This window comes from Salmo salar, chromosome 12, assembly GCF_965601325.2.
Source record: "Salmo salar chromosome 12, fSalSal1, whole genome shotgun sequence".
NCBI lineage: Eukaryota > Metazoa > Chordata > Actinopteri > Salmoniformes > Salmonidae > Salmo > Salmo salar.
In genome coordinates, this window is record NC_138302.1 from 77687559 (window position 1) to 77700976 (window position 13418).

At 41.8% G+C, this 13418-nt stretch overlaps 1 protein-coding gene across 1 annotated transcript in view; it reads right to left on the reverse strand.

The window, feature by feature from the left end:
- Positions 1-5512, reverse strand: part of LOC106565868 (rap1 GTPase-activating protein 1) — a 166956-nt gene extending 161444 nt beyond the window's left edge. Inside the window, exon 1 of the mRNA XM_082959304.1 lies at positions 5243-5512. The gene's annotated coding sequence lies outside the window, so the exon portion shown is untranslated. The remainder of the gene's footprint in view (positions 1-5242) is intronic.
- Positions 5513-13418: the final 7906 nt, after the last annotated feature.

Here is a 13418-nt window from a genome sequence, read left to right on the forward strand (position 1 = left end):
AACATTGTCATTGTGAACTGGATTGACATGATATACAGCGGGGGGGGAAAGTATTTGATCCCCTGCTGATTTTGTATGTTTGCCCACTGATAAAGAAAGGATCAGTCTATAATTTTAATGGTAGGTTTATGTGAACAGTGAGAGACAGAATAACAACAAAAATATCCAGAAAAACGCATGTCAAAAATGTTATAAATTGATTAGCATTTTAATGAGGGAAATAAGTATTTGACCCCCTCTCAATCAGAAAGATTTCTGGCTCCCAGCTCCCTCTCTCTCCAGAAGAAATCTCACGTCTTGTGACGGCCGGCCGCCCAACAACCTGCCCACTTGACCCTATCCCCTCCTCTCTTCTCCAGACCATTTCCGGAGACCTTCTCCCCTACCTCACCTCGCTCATCAACTCATCCTTGACCGCTGGCTACGTCCCTTCCGTCTTCAAGAGAACGAGAGTTGCACCCCTTCTGAAAAAACCTACACTCGATCCCTCCGATGTCAACAACTACAGACCAGTATCCCTTCTTTCTTTTCTCTCCAAAACTCTTGAACGTGCCGTCCTTGGCCAGCTCTCCTGCTATCTCTCTCAGAATGACCTTCTTGATCCTAATCAGTCAGGTTTCAAGACTGGGCATTCAACTGAGACTGCTCTTCTCTGTGTCACGGAGGCTCTCCGCACTGCTAAAGCTAACTCTCTCTCCTCTGCTCTCATCCTTCTAGACCTATCTGCTGCCTTTGATACTGTGAACCATCAGATCCTCCTCTCCACCCTCTCCGAGTTGGGCATCTCCGGCGCGGCCCACGCTTGGATTGCGTCCTACCTGACAGGTCGCTCCTACCAGGTGGCGTGGCGAGAATCTGTCTCCGCACCACGCGCTCTCACCACTGGCGTCCCCCAGGGCTCTGTTCTAGGCCCTCTCCTATTCTCGCTATACACCAAGTCACTTGGCTCTGTCATATCCTCACATGGTCTCTCCTATCATTGCTATGCAGACGACACACAATTAATCTTCTCCTTTCCCCCTTCTGATAACCAGGCGGCGAATCGCATCTCTGCATGTCTGTCAGACATATCAGTGTGGATGACGGATCACCACCTCAAGCTGAACCTCGGCAAGACGGAGCTGCTCTTCCTCCCGGGGAAGGACTGCCCGTTCCATGATCTCGCCATCACGGTTGACAACTCCCTTGTGTCCTCCTCCCAGAGTGCTAAGAACCTTGGCGTGATCCTGGACAACACCCTGTCGTTCTCCACTAACATCAAGGCGGTGACCCGATCCTGTAGGTTCATGCTCTACAACATTCGCAGAGTACGACCCTGCCTCACACAGGAAGCGGCGCAGGTCCTAATCCAGGCACTTGTCATCTCCCGTCTGGATTACTGCAACTCGCTGTTGGCTGGGCTCCCTGCCTGTGCCATTAAACCCCTACAACTCAAGGATGTCAGGGACAAGATTGTAGACCTACACAAGGCTGGAATGGGCTACAAGACCATCACCAAGCAGCTTGGTGAGAAGGTGACAACATTTGGTGCGATTATTCGCAAATGGAAGAAACACAAAAGAACTGTCAATATCCCTCGGCCTGGGGCTCCATGCAAGATCTCACCTCGTGGGGTTGCAATGATCATGAGAATGGTGAGGAATCAGCCCAGAACTACACGGGAGGATCTTGTCAATGATCTCAAGGCAGCTGGGACCATTGTCACCAAGAAAACAATTGGTAACACACTACGCCGTGAAGGACTGAAATCCTGCAGCGCCCGCAAGGTCCCCCTGCTCAAGAATACATATACATGCCCATCTGAAGTTTGCCAATGAACATCTGAATGATTCAGAGGACAACTGGATGAAAGTGTTGTGGTCAGATGAGACCAAAATGGAGCTCTTTGGCATCAACTCAACTCGCCGTGTTTGGAGGAGAAGGAATGCTGCCTATGACCCCAAGAACACCATCTCCACCGTCAAACATGGAGGTGGAAACATTATGCTTTGGGGTGTTTTTCTGCTAAGGGGACAGGACAACTTCACCGCATCATTTGACGGTGCCATGTACCGTCAAATCTTGGGTGAGAACCTCCTTCCCTCAGCCAGGGCATTGAAAATGGGTTGTGGATGGGTATTCCAGCATGACAATGACCCAAAACGCACGGCCAAGGCAACAAAGGAGTAGCTCAAGAAGAAGCACATTAAGGTCCTGGAGTGGCCTAGCCAGTCTCCAGGCCTTAATCCCATAGAAAATCTGTGGAGGGAGCTGAAGGTTCGAGTTGCCAAACGTCAGCCTCGAAACCTTAATGACTTGGAGAAGATCTGCAAAGAGGAGTGGGACAAAATCCCTCCTGAGATGTGTGCAAACCTGGTGGCCAACTACAAGAAACGTCTGACCTCTGTGATTGCCAACAAGGGTTTTGCCACCAAGTACTAAGTCATGTTTTGCAGAGGGGTCAAATACTTATTTCCCTCATTAAAATGGAAATTATTTTATAACATTTTTGACATGCTGTCACGTCCTGACCAGTATAAGGGTTATTGTAGTTTGGTCAGGACGTGGCAGAGGGTATTTTGTTTATGTGGTTTGGGGTGGTGATTTATTTAGTAGGGTGTTGGTTTAGTTAGTTCCGGGTTTATGTTCTATGTTTGTATTTCTATGTGGTTTCTAGTCTGTTGTATTTCTATGTCTAGTTGATTAGGGTTGGACTCTCAATTGGAGGCAGGTGTTTTCTAGTTGCCTCTGATTGAGAATCCTATATATGGGTATGTGTTTGGTTAAGTGTTTGTGGGAGATTGTTTCTTGTTTTGCCTGTGTGAGCCTGACAAGACTGTTTTGTTGTTCGTGAGTTCTTCGTTTTGTTATTTTGGTGTTCTCTTTATTTTAAAATAAATAACAAGATGAGCATCCACATTCCTGCTGCGTTTTGGTCCTCTATTCCCGACAATAGCCGTTACACATGCGTTTTTCTGTATTTTTTTGTTGTTATTCTGTCTCTCACTGTTCATATAAACCTACCATTAAAATTATAGACTGATCATTTCTTTGTAAGTGGGCAAACGTACAAAATCAGCAGGGGATCAAATACTTTTTCCCCCCACTGTAACGTCCCAAGAGAGCTGAGCAGACGAAACGCAAATGACATAGGACCTTTTACTTAATCAAAGGAATTCCAGTCTGCTGTGACGCATGCATCCATGTATTTGGACAAGTAAAAGTTAGCTTCATGTACAGATATTTGTATCTCATGTTATAAAGTCATTTGCATTGCTAGTTAAAGCCTTCTGTTAGCTAGCTAGATAACGTTAGATAGCCAACATGAAACTTTGCTAGCTAACGTTAGTTGCTTGGTATCTAACGCCAGCTAACATTATAAATTGTAAATAATTTTGTCAGAAATCCGTTTGCATTGCTAGTTGAAGCCTAGCTTTGGTTAGCTTTACCTGCAAAGTAATACTGCGTCACTTCATGCATGTTGCTTAGCTAGCTAAGTGTATGACAAACTGTATGGGTTGCTGGCTTGCTACATTAGCCAGATGATTAGGCTCCATGAACCATAAATTTAGCCAGGTGTGTCTGGGGGTGATTACGGCCATCACATGCTTTATGAACATGTGGACAGGTCTAGACAATAGAGACACATCCACTTAGCTAGATGTGTCTGGGAGGTAGTTTGATTTGATATATAATGTGTTTACCAGAGACAATGTGAAGAACAACATGTTAGGATATAGGCCATGGACTAGATAATGTATTTTTACCTGGAGATGTTATTTATTGTAGGCTACTACTTTCACTGCTTGTTCACTACACTACCTTAATCACTCACAGTGACTACTTAAAGAGATGGGTGGTGTTAAGGCTTAAGAGGGTGTGAATGATGCTGAATAGGCATACTCAAAAAAGAGCTCACGATTGTGAAAAACTTAAGGGGATTTTCTGGTACTTGTCTACAAAGTGGAATAACAAGTTTATCACATTTCATATAAGCATAACATTCCCATGGTTTCCCCCAACTGCAGTGTATGATATACCATTTTGAAGCTCTGAGTCTGTAGTTTTATAAAATGTACAAAAAAGACAATCTTGGAAATGGTACATAAGAGGTACATAAGACTCAAATGGGAAATGTAGTCACAAACGTAGTGGGATGTATCTGGTTCATGGCATATCTCATCTTATTAGTGTTAACCCTATAGGATTTTCATCAACTCTAATCAAAGTCTACCGTAAAAGTGTTTATTTGTTTAAGCAATGAGCCAGTAGTGACCATGGACAAAATGCATTGGATTGCATGTAATGTACACAGTAATTATGAGGTGATATTAAATTGTTACTGAGCATCCCCATGTTGTTGTTCACTTTTATGTGAATCCATTGTCTTATTAACTCATCCAAGGCTTAATGTGCATACAGTAGCCTACCATCTGATTCTACACCACCAAGTGAGCTACTATGGGTATGTTAGAATAAAGCTTTATTTCCTGTGGTCATATTTTGCCAATGTGCATTCATCCTGACATGAACACAAAGGGACCCCAAGAAAAAATAACTTTGATACCGCTGACCTAAACCCAAAGGGTTTTGAAATGGGTTGAATGTAACTGGGAATGAAGCCTTTATCCTTGTTCTGGATAGGGCCTTGTAGGGATATTTGGAAATCAAATAAAATGTATTTCTCTACTGTAGTTGTCATCATAGTAAGGTAATAGGTATATAACTAGAGATCATGGACTGTATAACATTTGCATAATAAGGAGCTGTGTGACACCTGATATGTGGGCTTTATTTTATTCTTATTATAACTACCTGGTGAAATACCTACATACAAATATATACACTTTTCAGTTTCATTAGGACTCATAGAGGGAAATCATTTACACAACTTGAAACCAGGTATGAAACTGTGTAGGCTGCTACATAAAAAATAAAGGAGTTGCCACTCCTGTTGCAGGTGAAGAGGCGCTCAATAAAAAAAGACTGGACTGCTCTCTAGTTACTACAACCCGAGAAGTGAGCAAGATATAGCGTGCTACTATGTACATCAACAGAGCAGGTTAAGATCAGTGACTTGACTATTGCCGTTGTTTAGGCAGATCTAACCTAATTTAAGCATACTATAGAAGGCAAATAAGATGGTCGAACCTTGCGCTTTACGGGACTCGATAATCAGAGAAAGAAAAAAAATACTACAACCATAATATGGTGAAAATACAACGTGCCGACTCTTCTTATCTAAAGAATTACGGTATCTTACCTTTTGGTGGAGCCCGTGCCTCTATTGCTGAATCGGGTCCTGGATGCTGGCGCGCGACTAACCACAATACACTTGAACTCGTTGAAGGAAGGATGCTTGCATTCCTTTAAAATACGAGCAGTTCATCGATGTTTCTTCACGTCTCAAGCGTTTGGGTAGGGTAGCTTGCAATGTTTAATTGGCCCGTTCTCCCCATTCAGAAAGCCTGAGAACAGAGCAGTGTGATGTTCGACCAATCCGCTCTCGACGTATCAGCGCAGATCTGCAACACTGAGCAGCACTCTTTTTCCTAAAATGTCACAGGACCAATCCCCACAGACCCTCAATACCTAATGTTCGATACACGCCAAATAGTACCCCCAGGCAGCTAAACAATTCCATCACAACAATGGAATAATAAAGACAATCATATTCTATTGTAAAAAAAAAAAAAAAACGGTTTTTCTTTGTCCAATCTCATTGACCAGCATTCACTGCTGTGGAAGATTTAATGTGTCTGTAAGCTTTAGCCTTTTAATGTTTTCTCACGGTTGAAAAGAAAACATCTATGTTGATTGATTTATTAGTTATTATGTTTATGAGGACACAGGCTAACTCCTGATAATCGTTATTCTCCTTGACAGAATAGCAGTAGGAAGGGACAGATAACATTCTTATTTTCCATTTAGAAGAAGGCTGCACTGTTTCCATACTTTCCTGAACAGCCTATGCCAGCAGTCTGACTCACCCATTGGCCCATGGGGATACTGGCACTGTTTTGATCTGACTTCTATTCCCTATTCAGTAGGTGAGGAATATGTCTCATCATGTGTAGACTCCCAACTGTATTTCCCAACTCCCCTCCTAGAGTACATTCAACAGTACACATTTTTATTGTAGCCTCGGACAAGCACACCTGATTAAACTCCAAGTAATCATCAGGCCCTCAATGAGCCGAATCAGCTATGTTTATCCGGGTCTACAGCAAAAATGTGTGTTTTTTGGGGTACTCGAGGACTGGAGTTGAGAACCACTAGTGTAGACTGCTGGACAGGACATGTGCAGGGTAATCTACAGTTGCAGACTTGTATTCGCTGCTCCAATCCTATGCTTGGTTTTGTACATTTCTGTTCTTTTACATCCCTCTCCTTCAAAGGCTCATCCATCTTCCTCTCTCCCACTCTCCCTGTCAATCACAGATAAGAACTGTGCTGATGTACTTCCCTGGCTGTGTTACGACTTAACCCAAACAGGGTAATTGTTTTAGCCATGGACCATGTCAGTATATGAAGCCCTGCAACAAGGGAATAACAGTACCATCAATAAAATACACCCCAAATATTACTCCCTGTAAAATCTTAGAAAAAAGTGTACCAAAAGGTTTCTGATCAGTTGTCATAGAAACGGGAATCTTGATGTGAATCTTGGAATTGTTTCATATGACAGTCACACTAAAAAACTGTTCTAGAAAATGTTCATAAAACGTATATGTAATTTTTGCTTTTCATAGAGAGATGTAGTATGCTACTGGTGAACATTAAAAAAACAATATCCACAGCCACATTAACTGTCACGTCCTGACCAGTAAAGGGGTTATTTGTTATTGTAGTTTGGTCAGGGCGTGGCAGGGGGTGTTTGTTTTATGTGTTTCAGGGTTTTTGGTTAATGTTCTATGTTCTATGTTATTTCTATGTTCGTTCTAGTCTTTCTATTTCTATGTTTAGTTTATTGGGTTGATCTTCAATTGGAGGCAGCTGTTCCTCGTTGCCTCTAATTGACGGTCCTATTTAGTAGGGGTGTTTTTTTTCATGGGTTTCTGTGGGTAGTTGTTCCATAAGTGTAGCTGTGTGCCTCACAGGACTGTTTCCTTGTTGTTTTTGTTTAAGTGTTTGTTTTGGTTTTCTTCTCAATAAAGAAGATGAGCATACGCATTCCCGTTGCGCCTTGGTCCCATCTTTACGACGAACATGACATTAACACTCTATAAACTACTCAAGACCTTCAATTCATTTTCCAGTGTCTTGAATAAGGACATGTATATCATTATATGAATGGAAGTCTTTAGGCGTAATCACACTGCACCTTAACCCAGGGCCAGTCTAGCCTGGGGCTAAGAACAATGCAGTGTGAAAAGGCCTTTTGGGACAGCTGTACTGCTAAAAGTAGAACAGATTCCTATAGCTAATATGAGGGCCTTTGAGTGACTCACCATTGAGTTCCTTTGTAATCTTTCTTTCAAAATATAAGCAAGGTTAAAGGCCATTAAAGCACTTTGGATTTGTCAAAATAGAAAAATGTTGAACCTATTATTAAATCATTTGCTGTGGTCTCTCTCCAGTACGACCAAGGCCGCCCATTCCATGACTCAAGTTATTAGCTCCCATACATTTTTAAAGGTTATTAAAAAGCGGAGAGGCAAATCCCCTGTTGACTGTCTTCTCAACTGTAATGCATACAAAAAATCCTCCAGCAACGCAACCTTCCCACTGGGCACATGACGTCAATTCAGCGTCTATTCTACGTTGCTACAATTAAATGATGTGGAAACAACGTTGATGCAACCAATGTGTGCCCAGTGGGTTTCTTCATACTATGGCATCAATTAGTGTAAGGTTTACTGGCAACTTAATGGAAAGCAAATTATTTACAGCAGCCAGCTGCTTGCCCTGTGTGGTTCCTCTTTTGTCACTGAAAAGGCCTGGAAGGGTGCTTACACCCGCACCACTTGCTCGGAATGACTGCACAGTTCAATGTGCAAAAGACCAATGGTGGAAAAAGTACTCAGTTATCATACTTTAAAGTAAAGATACCAATAGAAAATGACTGAAGTAAAATCAAAAGTCATCCAGTAAAATACTTCTGGGAAAAAAGTATAAAAGCATCTGGTTTTAAATGTACTTAAGTAGAGTGGTAGAAAAAGTAGTACATTTTCATACTTGAGTAAAAGTACAAAGTAAAAGTAAATGCTATACATCAAATTCTTTATATTAAGCAAACCAGACCGCATCATTTTTAGTTTTTATTTATTTATGGACAGACACTCATAATTTACAAACCCAGTAATTATGTTTAGTGAGTCCGACAGATCAGAGGCAGTAGGGAGTACAACATGTTATATTGATGTGTGTGAATCTGAGCATAATTCTGTCCTGCATTTGAAATTTAACTAGTACTTTTTGGTGTCAGGGAAAATGTATGAGAGTAAAAAGTACATATTTTCTTTAGAAATGTAGTAGAGTTAAAGTAAAAATAGGGGGAAAAAATATATAAATAGTAATGAAAAGTAAAGTACAGACAGCCCAAAAACGACTTTAAAGTATTTTTTACTTAAGTACTTTAGACCACCGCAAAGCACACACTGGGCTTTCTGAAAGCCCTTTCATTCCAGTGCTGAGTCTAGAAGGCCATACAAAGCTACTTACGCTGTTCAGAATTAACTGTGTGACTTCAGAAACATATGGTCCCTTTTTTATCTAAAAGTGAAGTGGTGAAAGACTACCCTCTCGGCTGATCCTCCTGACTTTAAAAACTCTATAAAAGTGTATATTTGATGGAGGTCCAGCATGGTGAGGCAAGATGTGGCCTTAAAATCCACCCAGAGCAGAGCCTGCTGTGCAAATTCTATTTCTTTCTTTCTCCGTCCCACCTTCCCACTCTCTCTCTCTTTGTTACTCTTTTGCTCTCTCTCTCTCCCTCTAGGACTCAGGCTATTGGCCCAATCAGTCCTCCCACACAGCAATGGATTTTGGCTTGAGATATGGCACTGATCATCAACGATCATGTCAAATCAATATATACACAGATTAAACATTTGCAGCTCTTGTCAGATTCTAACCTTTTTCTTTGCTTTTGAAGACTACAATAACAAATCCTTGCCATGTATAGCTGGCAACCAACTAAAAAAATCGAATTGATCCAGCTTTCTAAAATAAATAACAAATGATTTGTTTGGATGATGTTATTTTTCCACAATAACTAAAGAGACCACAGAGTATTTAGTCTTCTGTCCAGACCAAAGATTGAGAAGCGCATGAAAGAATATGGTAAAAAAAGGTCTACCTCCACCCACAAAAATAACCTTTGACCCTTCAAAAAACTCTACCGTCTGCTGCACAACAAGGCCACTGGACTGTGATGACTGCTGTGCCATAATAAGTGGCTGTTGTGCAATAATAGCAACACTGCTCTCTCTGCATCAGCAGGGAGAGTCTGGGAGGCGGGCGTGCCACGTCAGGCTCATCAGCATTTGAGAGACCTGGCTGCAGATACACTAAGACAACTTAGATCCACATGCAGACCATTTAATTCTATATATTTTGTCTGGGTAAAGATGGAGGGTATCTCGTAGAACTAATATCTGGGTTATCACGACGCCAGGACAGGATAAAGTAATCCTTCTAACCCCCCCCCCCCCAAAAAAAAAGATATAGATGTACTATTGTAAAGTGGTTGTTCCACTGGATATCATAAGGTGAATGCACCAATTTGTAAGTCGCTCTGGATAAGAGCGTCTGCTAAATGACGTAAATGTAAATGTTAACCTCCTATATGGGGGCTTCAACCAAATTATGCCCAACAGCTGTCTAATGGATGGGATATTGACCCCCATAGGACTGAAGCCAGTGCTATTCTCCAAACCTAAATGGAAAGGCCCATTTCTTGTTCAAAACAAATACATTTTCCTCATATGATTGTTATTCCCTTTGTTATTGCCCTTTTTGTTATTGGATTATTTTTTGTCATGGGAAATTCAATTTCAGAAATCAAAGCTTGACATTCAGAACACAAATGGTGATTATAAATTAATGTCATATTGAAAGTTGTTTCCAAGGGAAAAACTCATTACATTTCCATATAAAAATGTTTCTATCGATAAACTTTGATTGCTTACAACATGAAAGAAGTCATTACATTTGAAACGCTTAAGTGTCACTGAAGGTACATTTCACACCCAGCGAACATTCCATACTTGGGAAGCAGCACTGCAAAACATTTCCCTCATACCAAGGAAGCGTGTTCCATCCACTAAATAAAATCAAATCAATTGTATTGGTCCCATACACGTGATTAGCAGATGTTATTGCAGGTGTAGTGAAATGCTTATACTTCTAGCTCCGACAGTGCAGTAATATCTAACAAGTAATATCTAACAAATTGCACAACATATACCCAATACACACACATCTAAGTAGGAATGAATTAAGACTATATACATATGGATGAGCGATGTCAGAGCGGAACGGACTAAGATACAGTAGAATAGTATAGAATACAGTATATACATATGGGTTGAGTAATGCAAGATATGTAAACATTATTAAGTGAATGAGATACCGTAGAATAGTATTGAAAACAGTATATACGTATGAGATGAATAATGCAGATATGTAAACATTAAGTGACTAAGATACCATAGAATAGTATAGAATACAGAAAATACATATGAGCTGAGTAATGCCAGATATGTAAATATTATTAATACTGGTACCAATATGTATTGGTACCAATGTTACTGAGGCTCTAAAGGAGAAAGAGCACTCAATAGTGTTCCATAAATTGCTTTAAAGGCTCATATAGTGATCTGATATGGCTGGAAGCACTATAAGAATGTGAGTGGCTGTAAGCCTGATTGGGATTTCAGATGGTTTGGTAACATCTTAATGTAGAAATGAACACATTTACTGGACTCTTTTTCTGCTACTGCATTCAGCCACTATTGGAGAGTCTGACTGACATTGTGATGTACAGTACCCCAATGTCTTGTACTACTGTACCATGCTATTGACGTGCATTTCATGGGTAGAGACAGAACACACAGTCTGCCAGTCTGTCAGGAGAAGTGGATTAAGGCTGCCTGATTGATGTAGACTCATTATTCATGTCCTGCCTGGCTACAGTGGAGAAATACGCAGAGAAATGTCATCATCATCTGCCAAGGAATTAGCTGCATTGTCATCCCACTTAGAACCATGGCTTATGAAACAAGAGGTACACTACATTACTAAAAGTATGTGGACACCTGCTCGTCAAACATCTCATTCCAAAATCATGGGCATTAATATGGAGTTAGTCCCCACTTTGCTGCTGTAACATCCTCCACTCTTCTGGGAAGGCTTTCCACTAGATGTTGGAACATCGCTGCGAGGACTTGCTTCTATTCAGCCACATAAGCATTAGTGAGGTCGGGCACTGATTTTTGGCGATTAGGTCTGGATCGCAGTCGGCATTCCAATTCATCCCAAAGGTGTTCAATGGGGTTGGGGTCAGGGCTCTGTGCTGGCCAGTCAAGTTCTTCCACATCGATCTTGACAAACCATTTCTGTATGGACCTCGCTTTCTGCACAGGGGCATTGTCATACTGAAACAGTAAAGGGCCTTCCCCAAACTGTTGCCACAAAGTTGGAAGCACAGAATCATCTAGAATGTCATTGTATGCTGTAGCGTTAAGATTTCCCTTCACTGGAATCTAGCCTGAACCATGAAAACTGCCCCAGACCATTATTCCTCCTCCACCAAACTTTACAGTTGGCACTATGCATTAGGGCAAGTAGCATACACCTCGCATCCGTCAAACCCAGATTCCCGATGAACAGTTATTGTGCTGACGTTGCTTCCGGAGGCAGTTTGGAACTGTACTGAATGTTGAAACCGAGGACAGACGATTTTTATGCGCTACGCGCTTCTGTACTCAGCGGTCCTGTTCTGTGAGCTTGTGTGGCCTACCACTTTGCGGCTGAGCCGTTGTTGCTCCTAGACATTTCCACTTCACAATAAAAGCACTTAAAGTTGACCGGGGCAGCTCTAGCAGGGCAGAAATTTGACGAACTCACTTGTTGGAAAGGTGGCATCCTGTGACGGTGCCACGTTGAAGGTCACTGAGCTCTTCAGTAAGGCCATTCAACGACCAATGTTTGTCTATGGAGATTGCATGGCTGTGTGCTCGATTTTATACACCTGTCAGCAACGGGTGTGGCTGAAATAGCCAAATACTCTCATTTGAAAGGGTGTCCAAATACTTTGTATATATAGTTTAAGGTGAGGCATTCTTTGTGCACTGGCCTCTAAAACAAGTCATTTAAGTCTTGATTAGGAGAGGGCATCTCGCCTACTTTATTACACACACTCTTGAGAGAATGCCAAGTCTGCAAAGCTGTCAAGGCAAAGGGTGGCTACTTGATGTAAAGTATTCAGTATTTCATCCCCACATTCGAAGGGGCTAATGATAATAATGTCTTTCCACTCCCTACCTCCAACTCCATACTGAGGTAATTAAGTTAACACTGACCTAATTCACCACTCTGATGTTCATGAGTCATATCTGATTATCTGGAATAATAGCCTTTGCCTCCAACACAATGATCTGAGCATGAGTCACGCTCTCTTTCCAAGTCCCAGGCAGCAGTAGCTAGTATGCTCCTGCTGAACTATCGCAGAACATTATGTCCCATCAGGAACATGGTACAGTATTAATAGGTTCCCTTCCAACCGATGTTGTCTATGAGTCAGGCTGTGCTTACATATCAGAGAGGGTTGTGAGGAGGCGTTCAATCATGCCTGCTTTTGTGGTTGGTTCTGGGAAAAACATTTTTGCTGACTTGATGCTGATAACTTCCACAGTATCACATTTGAGGTAAGACCCAGATGCAGACAGTGTAGAAGTAACAAGAGTCTATTACAACCACAGGGGCAGGCAAACGACAGGTCAAGGCAGGCAGGGGTCAGTAATCCAGAAAGGGTGTAATGGGTCCAGAACGGCAGGCAGTCTCAGGGTCAGGGCAGGCAGGGGTCAATAATTCAGAACGGTGGGGTAAGGTACAAAACGGCTGGTAGTCTCAGGGTCAAGGCAGGCAGAACAGTCAAAACCAGGTAGGACTAGAAAACAGGAGCAGGAAACCAGGCAGGAGCAGGGAAACAAACACTGGTAGGTTTTACGAACAAAACGAACTGGCAACAGACAAACAGATAACACAGGTATAAATACACAGGGGATAATGGGGAAGATGGGCGACACCTGGAGGTGGGTGAAGACAAACACAAAGACAGGTGAAACAGATCATGGCTTTCTTTGTAGTTACGTTTCCCTTAGGTATAACTGTGGTGATGCAACTGTGCAGTATGTTATCAGTGAAGGATTAATATTAAACAGCATGATGCCTGGGCCAAAGCATTCTTCTGTAATCATCATCAACATCAATAT